General features: G+C 44.0%; 1 protein-coding gene across 3 annotated transcripts in view; it reads left to right on the forward strand.

Moving 5' to 3' along the window:
* The first annotated feature begins 4473 nt into the window (after window positions 1-4473).
* FIGNL2 (fidgetin like 2) overlaps window positions 4474-21245 on the forward strand; it is a 70616-nt gene continuing 53844 nt past the window's right edge. The window contains exon 1 of one of the 3 annotated variants that reach the window (XM_081939859.1): window positions 4474-4650. The gene's annotated coding sequence lies outside the window, so the exon portion shown is untranslated. Of the gene's footprint in view, window positions 4651-12402; window positions 12515-17317; window positions 17378-21245 lie in introns of those variants that run through there. The other 2 variants (XM_081939860.1, XM_081939861.1) reach the window with 2 other exon arrangements.

The raw sequence follows: 21245 nt of genomic DNA on the forward strand, positions 1-21245 counted from the left end.
GAAGTGCCCAATCACAACTCTTTGCCAATTGTTTGGTATTGGTACAGTTGTTTTGCAACTGCTCATGAAACCAGTCCATCTTCTTCCTTATCATCATCTGTGCTGCTTAAAGGATGCCTTCCAGTTTTGCAATATTTTGTTCCTTGCTGCTGTTATATAGTTATTCTGATGATTTCCCCCTTGGCATAATCCTTCCATACTCTCTCCCCTGCCTCTCCTTCTGGGGACCCACTCCTGTTTCTATGGAGACAACCCATAAATATGAAGTCTTATCCTTCATCCATTGAGGCCAGAGGCAAAGCTGCTTCTAATTTTGACTGCAGCAGCACATTACAATCTTTATTGGTATCCTTCCATGGATGTGAAGCTGGTTTCCGTAAAGAAACAACACTGATGATTTTCATGAGCATCGTGTGAACAATTCACAATAAACACAGCTGAAATCAAAAGTGTTGTTTCAGTCTAAGCGCTATTAATTTTTAAATTGCTCTTTTCTAGGATAGCACAGTAAGAATATTTAGCCCACCGCCTTCTTTAAACCTATCTGTTTTTAACACGATTGGTGGGCATGCTAAATGAAACCAGTTTTTTTAAAAAAATTCCCTTGAGGGATCAGCAGATACCCACTTCTCGAATTGCTGTGAAGGATGGTTAAAAGAGGGATTTGCTGTGTTTCAGAGGTTACTTTTCCAATCCTTATTCATTACGCTTCCAAGCATGTGGGTTATGTGTGCAGTGCAAGCTATAGCCAGCAATGGGGGGAGGAGAACTGGAATTGGGAAAAGAGAAAGGAAATCGCACAAGCTTAAACAGGCATCCATTAAATCCTGTATGTTTAAGCAAGCCTAGTTAATATATTCCATGATAATCAGCATTCTAATAAAATAAAATAAAAATGATGCAAATGCCATTGGGTTTTTTTTTTGTGTGTGTGTTTTGTTTTATCCGGAATACTGTGGGTGGGTTTAAAGTTTGTTAGGGAATCGTGGCACTGAATATAGACCACCATATTTTTTTGGGTAAAATCCCTGTTGAAGGAAAGACATTTTACAAAATGAACATTTAAAACCAGGGGGTTGGAAAGAAGGCCATCCCTGGCTACCCTGGGAATTTAGCAGAACAAATCGGAGCCAAAGGTAATACTGCAATTAATTTCAACCGCGAGTGAGGTATAATTTTATATTCCGATGTTCTATTCCACCGGGGATATTTAATAGAGGCTTTTTCATCTGCCCCAGCAGATGCTCTGATAAATGCCATCCGTGGTAAGGAATTTCGCCTGATGCAAAGGAAGGAGAAAGGACCCCATTCCTCCATTCCTTCCCCACCCTCCATTCCACTTGATCAGGTATTGTCTGTGATGATAGCTGGCCTGGCTCCCTTCTGGAAGCCCAACGCCTGGAATATCATTGAAGAGAGTACAGAAACCCTTTTAACACTCACTAACTACCTGAGTAAATATGAGACCACCTTTAGCCCTGTGGCTTTGACCCCTCTTGAATAGCTTGGTTAGTCCATAATAAGCTGTCTTGGTCATGGACTGCCCTGAAGAAGAGGCTTTAAAAAAGTGAAATTATTTTTTTTTAAAGGAAGAAAGGAATGGATGGATGGACACAGGGAAAAATGAAAAAAAAACCATATTCCTGATGATATAGAGTTTCATTAATAGTCTTTATCAATGTTTCTCAGGGTGAGCTCGTTGGTTCCCCAGAGGGCTATGCCAGACCTTTGCCAGACCAATTCTTGAATGCAGCTCATCTGCCTGGAATCCACACTGTATATCGGACATTAATACGATTGAGTCCAGAGTTACTTCACAAGAAGAGTACTCCACTCCTCTGCTCACAATAGAATCCCTTATGCCACCAGGCTTGAAACTTTGGGCTTAGACAATCTGGAACTGCACCGCCTGCAGTCCGATCTAAGCATAGTACACAAAATTGCCTGCTACAACGTCTTACCTGTCAACAACTTCTTCATCTTCAACCTCAATAATACACGGGCAAACAATAGATACAAACTCAAGGTAAACCACTCAAAACTAGATGGCAGAAAATACGACTTCAGCAACAGAGTGGTCAATGCCTGGACTGCTCTACTTGACTCCGTTGTTACATCCTCAAACCCCCAAAACTTTAACCTTAAACTGTCTACCGTGGACCTCACCCCATTCCTAAGAGATCTGTAAAGGGGTCATGCATAAGTGCACCAGCATGCCTGCTGTCCCTGTCTTACTGTCCCCATTTATTTGTATTCATTTCCTTCGTTCATGTCCATGTCCATAATTATACCTATCTTGTGCATGCTTGACAAACTAAATAAATACAATAAAATATATATTTCTAGGGGACCATTGTAACTTTCAAAGGAGGCCACCCATATTTAACTGCCAGACCTACGATAAATTTGCTATAATCCTCACATCTCATTGTCTGTGCTAATTTCAGCAGCATAAAACACTGAAAATTATTAATTCACAATAAACAACATTGCCTATGCTGTAATAAGTAATAAGGCTGAGAGTAAAGGAAGAGCAAGACCTGTAGGGCAGAGCTACAAGATGCAAAAAGTAAAGCAGTCTTGACTCTAGGGCTGTTTCTGCAGTCAGAAGGAATCCATCATCTTGACTGTGTGTGTCAACTCAGAATATATTTACTGAAATTGTCTTGTTTAAATGAGAGATTTACAGTATGCACACCTAAGAAAAGAGCATGTCAGGGCTGTAGTCACAGTACGTAAGTATGTTGGTCTGTATCTCCAATCTGAAGGAGTGTGGTGGTGATTTCTTACTAACTGCTTAAGTATAACTTAAACCAGTGGTCACCAGCCAGTGGTCCGCTAGAAAATTTTGGTGGTCTGCTGAAAAATTATTTGCACTTTTTTATATTGCACTAAATACTATTTTTCTTTTTTTTTTAAATTCATATTAGTGGTCCGAGGGATTTAAAATTATGAATTTAGTGGTCTCTGAGGTCCGAAAGGTTGGTGACCCCTGACTTAAACCGTCCCACCCCCTAAACTGGAAATGGAAATTTAAGGACAAGAAGTGTCCTTAAGTTCTTTCTTGGTTCCCAAATGGAGATGAGCAAAGTCGAAGGAATGAAAGGCAGCATTCTGTAAGAAAATGCCCTTTTTCATGGATCACAACAACCCTTTCCCACACCAAAAGCAACTGACAGCAATTCGCGTTTTGGGGGGAAAGCGCTCTTTCTGCTTTTAAAACCGACTCAAAATAGTCAGAACTTTTGAAGGACTTTGAGGGGGGCATCACTTCTGCACACCCTGGAATCGTGGATGCAAAAGCGTGCATTGCTTCCCACTGTTGCGACTGCTTGGGAGAAACCAGGATTCCCAAGGAGGCCCTCTGGCCTTCATTAGTCAGGTGTGGGAGGCTTGGACTAAGTTCAGCACGGGTCCCACCAAGCCCTTTCAGCTTAGGGGCCTAACTTCAACCCAGCTACTCAGCAGATGGTTTCCAGAAGCCTCTTCTTCCCTAATGGACCTGGGTTCGCATTTTGAGGGATTCAAGAACCCATCTCCTTTTAGAGAAAGAAAGACAGCACATATTTCAATGAAAACAAGAGTATTAATAGCAGAATCATAAGGATTGAAGTGTTGGGAAAATATTAAATATGTAAAAAATGTGATGAACGATGCACATACATTAAATGCTTGAAAGATCATGATTGAAGTTAGAAGTGCATATTGAAATAGTGAATAATGAAACAAGGGAGGATCACGTCTTTGAATGTTGGAATGATAAGGGAAGGGGGTAAAAAAGGACTAAAACAGAGGTAGAAATAAGGGGATAAATAGTAAAAACAGATGTTAAGATGATACAACATATGGCAGAACTATGAGAAGGTTAAGAATTGAAGGATGATCATAGAAGTCATGTGTTAGTAAAACTAAAAATGAAATGTAATTATTAGAAATAATACTGTTATGTTCATTTGTATCAAAGTGTATGACACCCAGCAATCAAATCATTCATGCAATGAGATGTATATAAAAAAACTTTACACACACACACACACACACACAGGGATTTGATCCAGGGGTATGCCCAATAAATCAAATCCCAGTAAGGGTATGGCTAGCTGATGAGAGCTAAATAGCTTGAAATAGATCTATAGTAGTCTCCCTTTATTTATTTATCAACACAAATACAACACACACACACACATACACACACACACATCATATATATATATGTGTAAGAACCCATCTCTTCGCCTGGAACCGGGAGGAGATGAACCGGCGCCTCCCGGGAGCGGGGCCGTTGCAAAGGCTTAGAGATCGTAGAAGGCGGAGAAGGTCAGCCCGGCAGCAAAGAGGAGCCGAGACCCGAGCCGGAGGAAAGAGGAGGGGCGTGGGCAGGGCGCTGGAGACAGGGGGAGGATCCGGGGCGGAGGGAAGCGGGAGGCAGCGAGGGGCGGCGCGCAACCTGGAACTGCTCGCTTGACTGGCCGAAGGAGCAGCAATCCCGGCGGCTCGGGTGCTGCATCGTCCCAGCCCGGTGGCAAAAAGGATGCATAGTCCAGCGGCCGCCCACAGCGCCACAGCGCCCGGCCCCGCAGCTGAAGCGCCCCGGCCACGCGGACCAGGTGGCTGCGCCGGGTTCCGCTAGGGACAGGCAGGGATGAATAGGTGAGTGGCAGCGGATGGCGCTGTCAGGGGGCCCGCGGGGATGAGGAACGGGGCTGGGTTGGGTTGGACGCCAGCTCGGAGGCCGGCCGATGTGGGGATGCGCGCCCGCTCGGACGAGGAGGCCCCTCCGTGGGACGGGACCTGAAGCGTTTGGGCATTTCCCGGGGGAACCAGGGAGCGGGGTTGTCTTTGACTTGCCAAAATCAACGGGTGGGAGAGGAAAGTCGCGATGTCTGGACGTGGCTGCCCGAGATGTTGCTGCTCCCACGATCACCCAACTCTCCCCACGGACACTTCGGAGGCTTAATTGGAAAGTAGAAAACGAGCCAGTTGCGGTGGAGGAGGATCGGGGTGGGTTTTCCTTCGGGGCGCCTCGTGAGAAAGTGGTGATGATAAGACGCGCGCGCGCGCGCGTGGGGGGTGGCGTGCGGGAGGATAGAGAGGGTCCGGCTGCCGGAGGCCCACGGAGCCGATATTCCTTCGAGTCGGGTCGGGGCTGAGATCAGCGTTGAGGAATGCAAGGAGGGTAGAGGCATAGGAGCGGAGGTATTGTGGGGAGGAAGCTGGTACGCGTCCCTCGCGTGTCCAAAGCGGGCTAAGCAAAAACCTCACACTCTTCTCCCACCCACCCACCACCCCCGGCTCCCGAAAGCACAACCGTTATTTGGTGCGTGACTCAAAGCATCCCAGCCCTCTGGGACCCCACGGGATCCCCATTGTGCTCCTTGGAGCCTTAGTTTGCTTCCTCGAAGGCTTTTCTTCGGCGCTGGCAGGGGCGGGCCTGGGGTGGGGGGGTTGCGTTCCTGGAGGGAGGGGCCGGCTTGCCTGCCTGCCTGCCGCTGAGGCGTAAATCCTGCCCGCGAGAGCAAAGGTTGTCTGCTGGTGCTTTGAAAAGCAGTGCGTGTGTCGGGGGGCTTCGGGGTGGGTTGGGTGCCCGCCTTCGGGGTGCGTGTGTGTGGAAAGGAGGGGGTGTGTGGGAAGCCGATCCCACCGTCTGGGAAAAAAAAAGTTTCACTTGCGGGGAGTTGCACAGGCAGGCAGGGGCTTGGAAAGGGGCCGGCGAGAAAAGCTTGCGGCGTCGCGCGCGTAGCTCCTTTGCACGCGCTTGGAGAGAAAGAGAGAGAGAAGGGGGGCTAAAAAGGCGGTTTATATATATATCGGGGGGGGGCAACGCGAAAGCGGTGCCCTTTGTTTGATGCGGTGACCCCTGGGGGCTCGAGGAGCAGCGTCTCTTGAGGAATTTTGATTCGGCGTGGCAATGGCTCTTGCTTTTTCTATGGCCTGCCCGGGGTCTCTATTTTGCAAGCACAGGGGAGGGAGGGAGGGAGGGGCGTTTAAAAGTGGTAGCGCCCTCTCCGCACATACGTTTCCTATTGATTGCCTCGCCAAAAAAAAAAAAAATCCCCTCAGGTTGTCGGTTTAGTGAGCTGTCAATTAGCCAAACTTGCGGGAGGCAAGGCAGAGCGGCTTCCACAGCCCTTGTCAGTTTGAGGCAGCGTCGGCCTCATCATCCGTGACGTTTATTTTGCACGCTCCAGAAATACAACTCCCGGGGCAAGGGACGGGGGTGGTGGAAGGAAGAACCTTGCTGGATTCTCTGCCCAGGAATGGGACTTCTTTGGACGTTACTCCTCCCATCCACGCATAACCCTTCGGAAATTTGATCCAGGTTGATCCTCAGCGCGTTTGTAAGCCTTCAAGATCAGGCACAAAAGCACAGGAGACGAAGCTCAAACTTTAGGGCTTGCAAGAAAAGCTTGGTTTGTTTCAGTCCCTGTAATAGCTTTGCAGGATTAAAAGGTAAAGGTTCCCCTAGTCATTCCTGACTGTAGGGGGCGTCTCCATGGTCATGTGGCCGGCATGACTAAATGCCGAAGGTGCATGGAACACTGTTACCTTCCCACCAAAAGTGGTTCCTATTTCTCTACTTGCATTTTTACATGCTTTTGAACTACTAGGTTGGCAGAAGCTGGAACAAATAACGGGAGCTCACTCCATTACGTGGCACTAGGGATTCGAACCGCCAAACTGCTGACCTTTCTGATCAACAAGCTCAGCGTCTTAGCCACTGTGCCACCACGTCCCTTTTTGCAGGATTACCCTGGCGCTAAGCAAAAATGACCTATCTTTGCTGTGCACCGGAGAACAGACAGTCCCTCACATTATAATCCTCTTCTAACTGCAGATTAACATTGCTGGCGTTTCTAAGCACACCTGTATTCTTAGCAATTTTCATCTGACACCTGCTGGGTGCATTGAACTAATACTTCTCTCACCATCTTTTAGGGATATGATGGCCAGAGACAGAGTTGTTGCAGTGCAGTTCAGTTTGGCCAGCACTTTGTTGGGGAGGGCAACTAAATGGTATCCACTCAGATTTCTAATTCCTTTCTTGGTGAGGTGAGAAAAAGAAGCAGCATGAAAGCCAACCTTTGGCATCAAAATGCCTTCTCAAAACAGTGGCATTGCTTGGGCAAACTATTTAACATGTGTGTTCCCTGCCACTTGTCTTAGCCGTGCCTTCCGTTCTCTCAAAAAGGATGGGGACTACTGAATAATTGAAGGTTGAGGATTGTTTTAGCAAATTTAACCCACCTTGTATTGGGTTACAGGTAGTCCTTGACTTACAATTGCAATTGAGCCCAAAATTTCTGTTGCTAAGTGAGATATTTGTTAAGTGAATTTTGCCCCATTTTATTACCTTTCTTACTACAGTTGTTAAATGAATCACTGCAGCTGTTATAGTGAGTAACAGTTGTTAAGTGAATCTGTCTTCCTCATTGACTTTACTTGTCAGAAGTTTGCAAAAGGTGATCACATGACCCTGGGACGCTGCAATGGTCATAAATACGAGTTAGTTGCTAAGCATCTGAATTTTTATTACATGACTAAGGGATGCAGCACCAGTTATAAATGAGAAAAACGGTCACAAGTCACTTTTTTCAGTGTTGTTGTAACTTTGGTCACTAAACAAACTGTTGTAAGTCGAAGACTGCTTAAATAGAGTCTGCTCTGAAATCAAGGAGGATTGGACAGTAGACTCAATCAGAGATTTATCGTATCTCTTTTTGCTGCCAGCATCCTCAAAGCACATAATTCCAGAGCAGTTTCTCTCTTTGTTTCTGGGAAGGATATTTATGACTCCAGTCAACACCAATATCCAGGTTTTCTTCCTGTTTTTGGACATGTATTTCTCCAAAGCAAAGAAATACTTACCTTTCTTTCTTGCTTTCTTGAGGTCAGAGACTAGCCCTAAGCAAAATGAAATAAAAATGATGCAATAAAGTTATAGTGATAGAATATCAAATAACAATGATCATGAAGCCAATCAAACATGATTCATTTTAAAGAAAGTCTAGTATTGGAGTAACAGGGATGTGGTGGCTCAGTGGCTAAGACCCTGAGCTTGTTGATCATAAAGGTCAGATGTTCGAATCCCTAGCACCACGTAGCAGAGTGAACTCCCGTTGCTTGTCCCAGATTCTGCCAACCTAGCAGTTCAAAAACATGTAAAAATGCAAGTAGAAAAATAGGGACCACATTTGGTGGGAAGATAACAACGTTTCACGTGCTTTCAGTCATGCCGTCCACATGACCACGGAGACGTCTTCGGACAGCGCAGGCTCTTCGGCTTTGAAATAGAGGTGAGCACCGCCCCCTAGAGTCGGGAACGACTAGCCCATATATGTGAGGGGAACATTTAGTATTGGAGTATTGTAAATGCCCAGGTGAACAACATCATGATTTAAATCCCTATTGGATTTATTTTCAAAATTGATAATGGATAAACATTTAGAGGATATGTCACTACAATAGTTACTTAAGACTTCAGTTTTCAATGCCTTTCATTCTATTCTCAAAGTGGTCCTTTTAGTTTGTTTGAAGAAATGCTGTCTGATGTAACAGCAACCACCATATAGCAATTTGGATTGTTAAATTATGGAACCATTCAGCTAGCAAGCCCACTGATTCAGATTCCACTGATGAAATCTCCTTTGATTGCTTTCAATGTGACTTGTGAATGCTGAATATTTAAAATTTAGGCTGCAAGCTTTAACTCCTTTAATCAGTAGATTGATCCATAAAAGTGTTTTAGTTGATTTATTGGTGGAGCCAATTGTAATCAGTGAGACTCTGGGTTAAGGTCACAATTGCCCATTTTTTGAAGTGGCTTGCTTCCGAGGCATCACGATGGTGTAATATAAAAATAGTGAAGATGAATGAAATCATCTACTGTATATATTAAGTTGAAATGTATTAAGTATACCCCAGTCCCAATCTTTAAACGCATTATAATTATATTTAAAATCAAATTGTTGAAAATAAGATAAAACGTTAAGCTAAAAAAATCTTAAATTGAGAGGCACTTTTTCATTGAAAACAGAAGTAATTATGGGCACTGTTACTTGGAAATACATTCCATTGATCTGAGTAAGATTTATGACTGAATAAGCATCCTTAAAATTGTGTTATGAATGCCCTTCCCCCCCCTTTTAAGGACATTAACATAAACGTTTTCTGGAGATAGAGGTGGAAGGAATTCTAAAGGACTAGATTTACGTTTTGAAGAACATACATCCCAGAGATTCTGCAGAAAGGATTTCCTACAGTTGGCCCTTTGTTTCTTCAACCCAAACCATTTTTGGGAAAGCTTACATGAAGCATTTCTCCCATTTTCACATTGCTCTGAATTCAGCAGTGATCAGTATAGTGACACATAGAATGCAGGCTGCCCTTTAAACTGTATTTAGCTTGTATTTTATTCAGCAACCAAAATATTCATCCTTTGTTGTGTGGCTCTTTGATTGTGAGTAGTGACAAATATAGGCTTTGCATCTTTGAAAAGATGTGTAGGCCCCATCTTTCTCCTCACATAAACACGCACGCCTGTGTGCCTACGCGGGCACATCTTTGAGGGCAGAAGGAGGACAAACATTCCTCTCACAGTCTGGATATTTTAAAACTAGTCACGCAATCAAAAGTTGCTCAGTTTGTACTCCTTTTTGGTGAGTTTTGTAAAAACTCACTTCAGGATTTCCTGAAAAATCTTGCGTTTGGTGATATTTTTGTATAGGAAAAATTATTTGGGAGAGGGGCTGGTCACCCTTGGATATTCCGTTGAGTGGGAAAGCGGGGGACAGCTGCTGTTTGTGGAGCGTAAACTGCAAAGAAACAGAATAGGGTAACTCTTTCTGTGTGACTTTTAACTCCACTCTACAGAAATTTTTACTAGCAGTCTTTGTCCTGGCTCCCATTCTCTGCTGGGGACCCCAACCACTGTCCTGCTCTCTCCCCTCCCCTTGCATTTTTCCCAGTTCCCATTATCATTTTGGTTAAACAGAAAGGCAAGTTGTGTACCATATGGATCATGTTAACAACGGCTTATCTAAGAGCCCTCGGGCTTTCTGCCCCTCCCCAGCAGTTCCTTATAGCCTGTCCTTTTCCAAAAAGCATCTTCGGTTGTTGCCTGCAGAGAAGGGGTTAAATCCAGCAGGTTCTGACAGGTTCTGGAGAACCGGTAGCGGAAATTTTGAGTAGTTCGGAGAACCAGCAAATGCCACTTCTGGCTGGCCCCAGAGCAGGGTGGGAATGGAGATTTTGTGGTATCCTTCTCCTGCCATGCCCACCAAGCTACATCATGTCCACCAGGCCACGCCCACAGAACCGGTAGTAAAAAATTTGAATTTAAGAGCCAGTTTGGCCAAAGTCCTGGAAGAGTCCGAAGAGGTGCACAGCTTAAACACCTTTCTTCCTGTCTGTATTTTCTGCCCCTTTCTAGTGGGAGAGATTTGTTTTCTGTTCCTCTCCTTGGCTTTCCATGTGGATCTGGTTAGCAGAGAATTAGTCTGTTAAAGCGTTAAATTCATCTGGAAGAGAATAAGAGCAACCTAGCATTTCCTTTACTTAGTGTCACATTTTCGGCTCAGAAAACAGCGCAGAACTCTAAAAGTGCAAAGCTTAAAAGAAAGTTTAGATTTACAAATATCACCAGCAGTTCCTGGAAAGGGACAGACTTGGCAGCTCCTGGTGGCCTTCTACTTGTTACCAAGGTAGACAATATGGGAGGGATGCGCTATGCAAGGAAGCAAAACGTGCCCCAGTTTTTTTTAGGGGTGGGGGTGGGGAAACAGCCAGGGATTATTTAGTAGGATGGTGCCTTCTAGGAAAAAGGATCTGGAGAAACTCCCCGAAACACTAGCTCCCTCGACTGTGAGTATGAAAAGTACAAGGTGTGAAAATAGAGCATCAGATGTCATGGTTAGACACAACGCGATTGCATTTAGAACATTTCACTGCTAATCTCTGCTTGCAAAAAATAAAAAGAGAGAGGCCAAGAATCTTAGAGTTAAAAGAGAAAAAATGTACAAAATGCAACTACAATATCATAACCATAGAATTAAAAGGGGGGGGGGGGGAAACGGCAACAACAGTTCACCTGCTTGCTTTTCTTCTTTAAGAAGGAATCTGGGAGGGTTGTCTCCCATCTAGCCAGAGAATGCTTTTGACAGATGTCCAAGTCTCATGCTTTCCTCTGCCCTACTCCTAGTTTTTTCCAGCTTGCTTTCTCCCCCAGCGATGATGTATGCTTCACATGCTCCATAGGCCAGTCCTTGCAGCCTCTTTCTAGGACCTTCCTCCCATTGTGATGCTGAGCTCTCCCTATTGCACAGAACACGTGTTCCTCTCTCCTTCGGCCAATGATCTGTTGTCCAACCGGCATCTATTTTGCCCAGATGTTTGACAAAAATGGGAATCCTGGAGAATCTTACTTCCCAGTGCAATCGGGAGGGCTGGCATGGATGAGATACTTGCTATAGGAGGCACTGCCTTGAAGTAGGATCTGATTAAGAGATGCTAGGGGCCATTTGCTTAAACTGTGTAGCTAAAGAGAATGCAGGGCTGACTGAAGACAACTTATCCTCAAATTGCCCCGTCCTTCTTGCTCTCTTTTCTGACTGCAGCACTGTTACAGGCATACTTGGTTTAACCAGGATGTGGCTTCACTGATGCAACTAGGTTAATGAATGGGCAAGCCTTGTTTGTTGCACAGTTCATACTTAAGCAGACTGAGCTGTGACCACGGCTGCAAAGGGAGCTTTGTTCTCTCCCTTGCCACGATGATGTCTGCAAAGTGTCACCCTCTGAAGTTATTCTGGGTGGCAAAGGGCCTGGAATATCTGGGCTGTCCCTCCTCTACCCCTCCCCCCCCAGTTAGAGATAAGTCCTGTCTCTTGTGATGGATTTCTTCTTAGCAGACGAAGCTGCTGTTTGAGGATGACTCCGTTTAATTGTACAGGTTTTGCTCATGATCTGTATTTTCACTGTGCTCATCTGAGGGTTGGAGGACTGTAGATACCCCTCCTGGGGTGATGGAGGCTTCTACTTTTCCTAGATGGTAAAAGTTCAGAAGAACCAGTCTCCTCCACTTGTGGTGACAATCAGGATTCGCAAAGGAAGGGCTGGCTGAGGAATTCTGGTAGTTGGACCATCCATCTTAAAGTGATCAAAGTTGAGAAACACTGGTCCAGACAATGGAAGCCCTATGGTGTGACCATTTCAAAACAGAGATGTCTTTCTCAGTTTGCTTCCTGCCCCCCAGCCATTTAAACGGATGTCTTAAACATATGTTGGACTTCAACTCCCACAATTCACAGCCAGCAAAAGCCCATGCTAGCTTTGTTGGGCTCCTTCTTGCTTGTCTGAGCCTTTTTCAGGTTGTGTTCAACTTGCTTCTTTCTAGCAATGGTGGAAGTAACATTCTGGAACTCAGGCTGGGGACAGTAGGCATCATCTTCCTCTTGGTCCTGTCTAAGTCCTCCCGCTCATCTCCCAAAAGCTGCTCTTCATCCGGTGGATGAAACACGTAAGTTAGCCAGGAGGAGAATGGATCACTCTTCCGCAGCCCCAGGCCCCTGGTGGGATTCTCCTTTCCTGCTTTTAAATTTCAACCTCCGGGCAGGAAATCTGATAGGGGGTTTCCTGTCATTGGCCCTGAGTTTGTCCAGTAAAAATGCCTCTTGTGTGCAGCTAAAAGTCTCTATCCTATGACTGTTCCCGTTTCCCCCCCTCTTCTGAAACTGCCATCCTGTGAATGATACATTCTACATTTGTTTCATCTCTATTCTGCGAGCTAGCATTTTTTGTTTTTAATGACATCTGATTTGCTAGCCGAGATGTTGCTTTATTTACTCTAATTCATACATTGTGCATATTTTCCCCACTTTATCCAGTGGCAAACATCCTTAGAGGGCATTACAAAAAGAGCAGAATGGCAGTAAAATCTAAAGTAAAAGCCATGCTGATTTCATCAGTGATCAATGGGCAATGGGTTCGTGTGAACCCACTTCATTAGCTAACCTACTTTGGATTGGGATCTCTTGGTCAGGAATTCCAGGACCAATCTGAATGCTCAATCATATTTGTTTATGATTTTCTTTTAGTCAAAAGAAACAAGTAGTAGTAGTAGTTATGATCTTGATTAGGTAGAAATAAGATCGGCCATGCAAGGACATTGGATGAATTTGGCCACCTCTTAGCTCAGCCTACCACACTGGGTTATGGTAGAAGGGAAAATAGCAGGGAGTGTGCATTTTATCACCCTAGGCTTCTTGAACAAAGGCAGAGTATATAAATTGAATTATTTTGTAATAGCAATAGCACTTAGACTTATATACCACTTCACAGTGCTTCACAGTCCTCTCTAAGCGGTTTACAGAGTCAGCATATTTTCCCCAACAATCTGGCTCCTCATTTTACCCACTTTGGAACGATGGAAGACTGGGTCAACCATTAGCCTGGTGAGATTTGAACTGCCAAATTGCAGGCAGCCCGCAGTCAACAGAAGTAGCTTGCAGTACTGCACTCTAATCACTGCGCCACTACAGCTCATCGATGTAAGATATGATTGCGAATATATGTAAGATTTCTGGGTTCTTCCAAAATTAGAGGATTCCAGGGGTCTTCTTTTCTCGAAACAAGAGTGTGACTCAGTCTGGTTCTTTCTTTGAGAACTAACCATTAATGAACACAGGCCATCACTGTATGCTTGCAGTGGGAGGAAGAGATAGGATGCTAAGGTGGGTCTAGTAGTCAAAAATACAGAGCTCCCCCCCCTACTTCCCCAAGATGCTCTCTACTGATCCAGAGACCACATTCTCAAATAACATCCTGGCCTTTGCATAGACTGAGTCTGTTTTCTGAGAATGTCCTTGTGCCTAGAAAGGACTGTGTAGAAAGAAGTCTGATGCTTGTTCACAGCTTTGTTGCAGTCTCTAAAACCAAGGGTCCCTTCAGCTCATCAACCCCTTCATGAAGTTTTAAGATTATTCATTGAACCCCCCCCCCTCCAACATTTATTGGTTAACAATTTAACACTTGACTAGCACGGATGATGTTACCTAGTTAGGGTAATTAAACATCTGGAAACATCTGAAAAAAAAGAAGGAAACTCAGAGAGCACCAAGGACCCCTCATTTAAACCCTGAGCTACCAATATTCTCCTTTATTGGTAACATTTATTATACGGAAATAATTTTATACTATCTTAACTAACAGTATTACAAATAACTTCCTAGTACCTATCTGTTCCCACTTATGACTATAACCATGTTGCTTGTATCTTTAAAATGTATATTGTTTTATTTGTTTCCTAGTATGATTTGATTGCTTATTAGTAACCTATGACTATCACTAGGTGTTGTATCTTATGATTCTTGAAGAATTTATTCTATTTTATTTTTCTTTATCAACACTGAGAGCATATGCACCAAAGATAAATTTCTTGTGTGTCCAATCATACTTGGCCAATAAAGAATTCTGTTCCATTCTGTTCTGTTCTGTTCTGTTCTACTCTACTCTACTCTACTCTACTCTACTCTATTCCAATGAAAACAACAACTGCCCCTTGGATAGCCCCGTCAACCCTTGAAGGTCAATATTGACCACTTTGGAGAACCCTGCTCCACAAGGACATTTGAAGTCAAGAAAGATGCCAAGGGGTCTTGGCTATAGACACTCACCTATGTCTGATGGAAAGAAAACCATAGGTATGGACTCACTGCAGCTTGGAGGGCCATGGGTGTTGGAGCTGAGGACCACTTCTCTGCTTCAGAGGTTATTGAACGGTTGGATGTGGTAAAGTTGCTTGGTTTCAGAGGAGGCTGCTTCTTGCCGTGTTGTGCAAATGCTTGCTGTGGGTTTCTTTCAATCAGGGCATGAACAGAACCTGCCCTAATATAGAAACCCAAGGATGGACAAATGTGTACCATTGCCTTTGAGTCAGTATGTTGACTCCTGATGACTGCCTGAACAAGTCCCTGCAAATTTCTTGGCAAGATATTGAAAGTGGTTTGCCATTGCGTGTTTTCTGGGGCTGAATGGGTCCAAGATCACCCAGCTGGCTTTCATGGCTGAGGTAGGACTAGAACTCACAGTCTTCTGGATTCTAGCATAGTGCCTTAACCACTACCCCATGTGGGCTTGCCACTCTAATCAAGCCTGCCAAATTCCCAAGCAGTTAAAGCAGAGCAAAAGTCATAATTAGATACTTTGCACAGGTAAAGCTTGGGGTTGTGGTTTCTTGTGCTTCCGGTGCAAGGCAAATGAAAACAAATTTTGACAGATTGTTAAATCTGGGCTCCCTTATGCAAAGGACGAGTCTAGGTTTAGCCACTGCTCCCTACCTGGCCTAGGCAACCTATGTTTTGAAGACTTTTGCTATGTGCTGAAAGCGTTTTAGTTTTAAGATTCTGCAAAGGAATGGGCAAAAATCAAATGGATGAGGAGAAATAAATGAGATGAGAGTGTGCCCAAGTGGATAAATGAAATCTCAAGTTTTGTAATGCAGCACAGAGTGACATTTGATCGTCAGATGAGAAGACCCTCCGAAGTATCTTTCTCAGCGGTGGGTTTCAAAAACTTTAGAAAAGGGTTCTCTGCCCGGTTGCTGGGTGGGTGTGGCCATGGTGGGCGTGGCCTAGTTGGCTTCTTGCACCATGACCCGGGGAGGGGGGATTATTGCCCTCCTCGGATTCCGGAGGTTTTTCTTGAGCCTCCGGGAGGGCGAAAACAGCCTCCCCAGGCTCCAGAGGCAAACTTCTGGTAGGCCTGTTTTTCACCCTCCCCGAGCCTCCACGCATGCCCTGCACTTACCTGCATTGAAAACGGGCCGTGTGGGAACTCCTGGGAGAGTCAGGGTGGGCGGGGCCAGCCAGGAGTCAGATTTTGGGGTTCTTCGAACTGTACAGAATCTTAGCTAAAGGTTCTCCCGAACCCCTGCGAACTCCCAACAGCCCACCCCTGATTCTTTCTGGGTTGCTTTACTGGATGTGCTGGGCTGTGGAGTGGGAGAAGCTAAGCAACATGACTTTTGGAATCCCACTGAAGTATTTCTCTCTTATTTTGAAGACAACCCAATAACAATATCTTATTGTCTTGCTTCCTTTCAAGGACAAGGGAGAGAATGTCCCATTCTGTTTTTGCAATTTACCTCCTTAGCATCCTGAAAAATCCAAGGCTTGACTTAAGATGGTCATTCTGAATTTCATGTATTAGATTACTGGAAAGCTGTGTAATTTTGTTCAGAATGCCAGAATACTCTGCTGGATCAAATCTCCAAGTCCCCAAAATCCAACATTTTGTTTCTGATTGTGGCCAGCTTAGACAACCATTGGGAATGGTACAATCATGATGTGAAGATGGTTACCTTCACCCTTTGTATATCCTTAGCACCTGTAATAATTAATAATAATAATTTATTAAATTTCTAGACCGCCCCCTCTCCCCGGAGGGACTCGGGGCGGTGTACAGGAATAAATTTAAAAACATACAACAATCATATACATAGCTAAAAATCAAATTAAACAACCCCTGTACGAATTTATAAAAATTAAAAACATTAAAAACAGACCCTAAAACCAATCCTAAAAATTTAGAAATAAAACTGAGGTGGGAAAGATGGAATTAGGCCAATCTTAACAGTAGACTGCAGCTGGTGGTTGTATTTTGCTCTCCTAGGTAATAGCTATTCACATTCTGCCACACCACACCACCTTTAGTTCCCAGTTACTCTTCTGTTTCTAAGTGGCTTACAAAGCCTGAGAATTAAACCCCTAAGACCAATGTGCAATAAACCTAGCTGTTGAAAGAACTAAATGAGCCCATAGCTGCTGTCAAACAGGTCTAAATGATTCTTTAAAGAAGGTTGTTTTCATCAGGGGCAGTCAGGATGAGTTACAAGAGGCGTGCTTCTAGAGGAACTTCCCTCAAACAGCATAAAACCTGGTTTCTTCTTATCAGGAGACACTGATCTTTATGGTCGGGCTTACACACACACACCATACACACACACAAGCGCACGCACACACACACACACACACCCTCTCTACATAGACATAGGCTGAATACATTTTTTTTCAGTTCCCAAACTATAAATGTTGCCTTTCCTCTTTAAAAAGGCAGCTGTTTCCGCATGCACACTAGCCCACTTTTTTTTTTTTACCCAGTTCATCTTTTCTTTTGCATGCTTTCTTTCCCTTTTGCTTTCTGCTCTTCTTCAGGATGGCCAATCAAGCATTGCTTTTCTCCTTTACTGTATTTTGACCCCAAAGCCACTTAATGGCATTACAATCCTCCGCATTATTTACTCCAAAGTATAAGGTATGTTAGGTTCAACAGGGGCTTAATACTGCAGTAGTGGTCTGCAAAAAAACATCCAAGGACTTGAAAGGTAAGTGTAAAGGAAGTGGCTCTTACATGTGAGTCAGTGGTGGGTTGCAAATATTTTTACTACCGGTTCGGGTCTGCTCCTGTGCTCGCACGCGTGCGCAATGCATCTGCGCATGTGCAGAAGTGGGTGGGCGGGGCCTCCCGATGCTGCTATCGGTTCTGCTGAACCGGGCGCAACTCACCACTGATCTGAGTAAACATGTGCACTTTCTGTCTCAACAGGACATATACTATGAGTAAATGTCCTATTGACATTACTCAAAGTAAAGACCCTATGGGTCTAGGAGTCTTTGTTTCTCTCTCCCTCCTTCTCTGTTTTTCTCTCTGTTTCTGTTTGTTTCTGTTTCTGTTAGTCTGTCTCTCTCTCTCTCTCTTTGTCTCTCTGTCTGTCTGTCTCTCTCTGTGTTTCTCTCTCTCTCTCTCTCTCTGTTTTTCTCTCTCCCTCTCCCTGGAAAACATACTTTTGAGACTTTTCTTTGGTCCCATTGACAGTTTTCACTAGTGCTGTTCTTGATGTTTGATCAGTCCCAGAACATGCCTCTGTTTTCTTTCTGTGAGGGCCATTTTCTTTTCTTTTTCTTTTACTGTTTGTTTACATGCTTAGCAGAAGGAAAGCAAACATTAAACGGCCTTCTGGCCTGTCGGGGGTAGGGTGTGAGGAACTCTTTAACCGTGCCCCTCCCCCTTTCTCTTGGGACAAAGGCCGTTTTCTGCAGAGATCATTGCGCCAGTAATCTGGGTAAATCTGGAAGGCCTGGCAATGAAAGGCCTGCCCCTGCTTTGGATCGGGAAAGAAATTAATGAGAGAAAATTCTCCCTTGAAAAATAGTGGAATGGCAGCATTCCCTCCTCCATAAGCCTTTGCTCTTTCTAATCATGCAGCATAAGAAACAAACTGAAGGAAAACCACATTGGCGACCGATCAGTCTGAATAAGACATGTCTCTATCTCTTTAAACTTAAAATAGGTCAGAGCTCCCTCATCTTTCATTTCTTTATCAATCCATGAATTGAAACTACAGGTGCTGGAGTTAAAATTTTGAAATAGGTTTTTTTTTTCATCAACAGGAAAATAAGTTTAAACAGCAGCTACTCTAAAAACAGATACAATATAGTTGTTAAAAGTGTCCAGAATGATTCTGCCCAAGTGGTTTTTCCCCCCCTCCCTGATGAATCACGAAAGCTACAAATGGTCTTGTTTAAATTAAAAAGAATGGAATTGTCTGTGGACATGCTGTTCAAATATTTATTTATTCAATTTCTATAGCTGCCCATACCAATAACTGGGTGGCTTACAATTAAAAAATATGCCACGGTTCAAAAAATTAAAAACATTTAAAACTAAAAAGATTTTAAAAATTCAAAATATACGCAACAGCACTAGGAAGTATTCTCAGATCTTTAGTGTTTGTGGCAGAGTCATTTTGCTGTGCAGTACAACAAGGGTTCAATTCACAATCCCACGACCTCATTCATTTTCCCCAAACTCTGGGGAAACACCCAGGGAATCACCCAGTGATCTCAAATGAATTCCTGTTATTTCTGTCCAAATCAAACCAGATTTTTCTTTGACATAGTTGCACTCATACATACATTCTCCTCCGTGAATGCAAACAAAAAAATCCAGAGCCAGCCAGTGGTTTGGAAGATTTTCTCTCTGCTGAGTGAAAGAGGAGATGGACCCTCTTGGCTTCTCACCGCTGACCACTGATTGATCACTAGTTCAAGAATTGCCACCCACAAGAGACTAGATAGAGATAGAGAGAAAAAGTTCATACAGATAAGTCGGATTCGATTTGTGTGTCAGAAAGTTGGAATTTGCCAAGCCATTTCTTGCAACGGGTTCCTTATGTGGCATGTGACTACAGGATAGCAGCCTGCTAGGAGCAACTTTGGGTAGGCTGTTTTCATGAAAAGTCTTATCTTCCCAATGAAGGATACTGTGTTAATTTAATTTAAATTCATGAGGACAGGACCATCCCTATATTTGTTTCTAAGTATATGTCAGGGTTCCAAGTAACACCCCTAATGAAAGAAGACTCTGAGGCTTGAGTTTCGCCAAAGTTCCATTTTATTACAGATGTCATATTGGCACATCTGGGAGAACCCGAATCTGAAAGTTTCCAGGTTTCCCCACCCAAGTTGAAAGTTCAAGTCCCTGCCCAGCACCCACATGTCCAATCAGGCACCATCCCAACTGGAGATGCCTCCCAGTCACACCACTCCAGGTGCAGGGCAGTGTGTCCTTGACTCTCTGAGAAAGGAATGTTATTTTGACTATACCTCCCATACTCCATATAATCCCCTACAATCCCCCCTCCCAGTTTCCCACAACATCAAATGTGGCAGGCCTGAAGGCCCAGTGCAAAAGATGACTTGACAGTATATTCAGTCCAAAGGTGGAATTCAAAATTTTTCTACTACCGGTTTTCTTCAAAAACATATCAATCACTCTTTGGAAGACAGGTTTTTTTTTTTTTTTTAAATTGGGATATTAAAACATTCTTCTCTAAAAATCTCAGCCAAAAACGTGGCGTGAAACAGAGCTTTAAAACATTTTTGGAAATATATCAAAGTAATATATTTATGAAATTCGTTAAAAAAAATAGTAAGGTACTGAAAGAGTGAGTTGGAGAATAATAATAATGGAATAATGAGCCAATGTTAGTATATTTCTCCGGGCGTTTCTAAATCCTGTTATCTTCAGTAGCCATGTAGGGTGAAGATCCGCCTGACTCTCTTCAATTGACAGGTAAAGGAGAGAAGGCTTAAGTGCCTCATTGCTTACTAGCCTCCTAAAGCCTTTTTTTTTTTTTTTTTGCTCCCTCCCTCCCTCTTTGAGGGAATGGGATAAAGCTCCAGTAATTGATGGCAGCAGGATTAATGGTTGCAAAGATGTGTAATTAAGGGGCCAGGGGTGATGCACTGCTAACCCGATCAGTGCAAAGGAGGTTATGGAGGTTGAGTGTTTCGAGGGCGATGTGTCTTCTCTAGAGTCGTAGCTTCGATGGGACGTTGGGGGAGCTTGTTCCAATCCCCTGCTTCTGTTCAGCGCTGGATGATGTGCTTAAATATACAGCCGCAAAATAGCTGAGTTGAACAAGTGAGATAACTGATTCTCTATGGTCCTTTTGTAAAGGCGGGCTTTATGCCAAGGGGTTTCTTTCTTTTTTTTCTTTTAATCATTACAAAAAAAAGCCGTCTCCTGGTTTTCTTGCTGAGTTACCCTATTTGGGAGCGGGAATTTAGAAATGATTGGTCTCATCGCCATGGCTTGGAGCAGTGTTTCTCAAACTTGGCGACTTTAAGTCCTGTGGACTTCAACTCCCAGAATTCCCCAGCCAGCTATGCTGGCTGGGGGATTCTGGGAGTTGAAGTCCACAGGACTTAAAGTCGCCAAGTTTGAGAAACACTGGCTTGGAGGGTCTGGGGTGGTGTCAATTTTGCATAGGGAGAAGAGTCTTCGCAGGGTCGATGCATGGATTGGGTGTTAACAGGTCTCCCCTCAGGTGGATTAGGCTCCCAGATAGAAAAGAAAGGCATTCTGTGCATCATTCAGAGCTCAAGGCATTTTTCTACGATAACATTACAGCCAACACAGGAGAATATTTGTAGCTCAGGGTTGAAATGAGGGGTCCTTGGTGCTCTCTGAGCTTGGTTGTTTTCTTGCAGATGTTTCATTACCCAAACTAGATGGTGACTAGCACTGATGTTAACCAGTTAGGGTAATGAAACGCTTACAAGAAAACAGGCAAGCTCAGAGAGCACCATGGGCCCCTCATAAGACTGGTTGAACTCAGTCTTCCATCCTTCCCAGGTGGGTAAAATGAGGACCCAGGTTGTTGGGGGCGATATGCCGACTCTGTCAAC

This window comes from Natrix helvetica (genome assembly GCF_964273705.1).
Source record: "Natrix helvetica genome assembly, chromosome: 1".
NCBI classification, from domain to species: Eukaryota; Metazoa; Chordata; class Lepidosauria; order Squamata; family Natricidae; genus Natrix; species Natrix helvetica.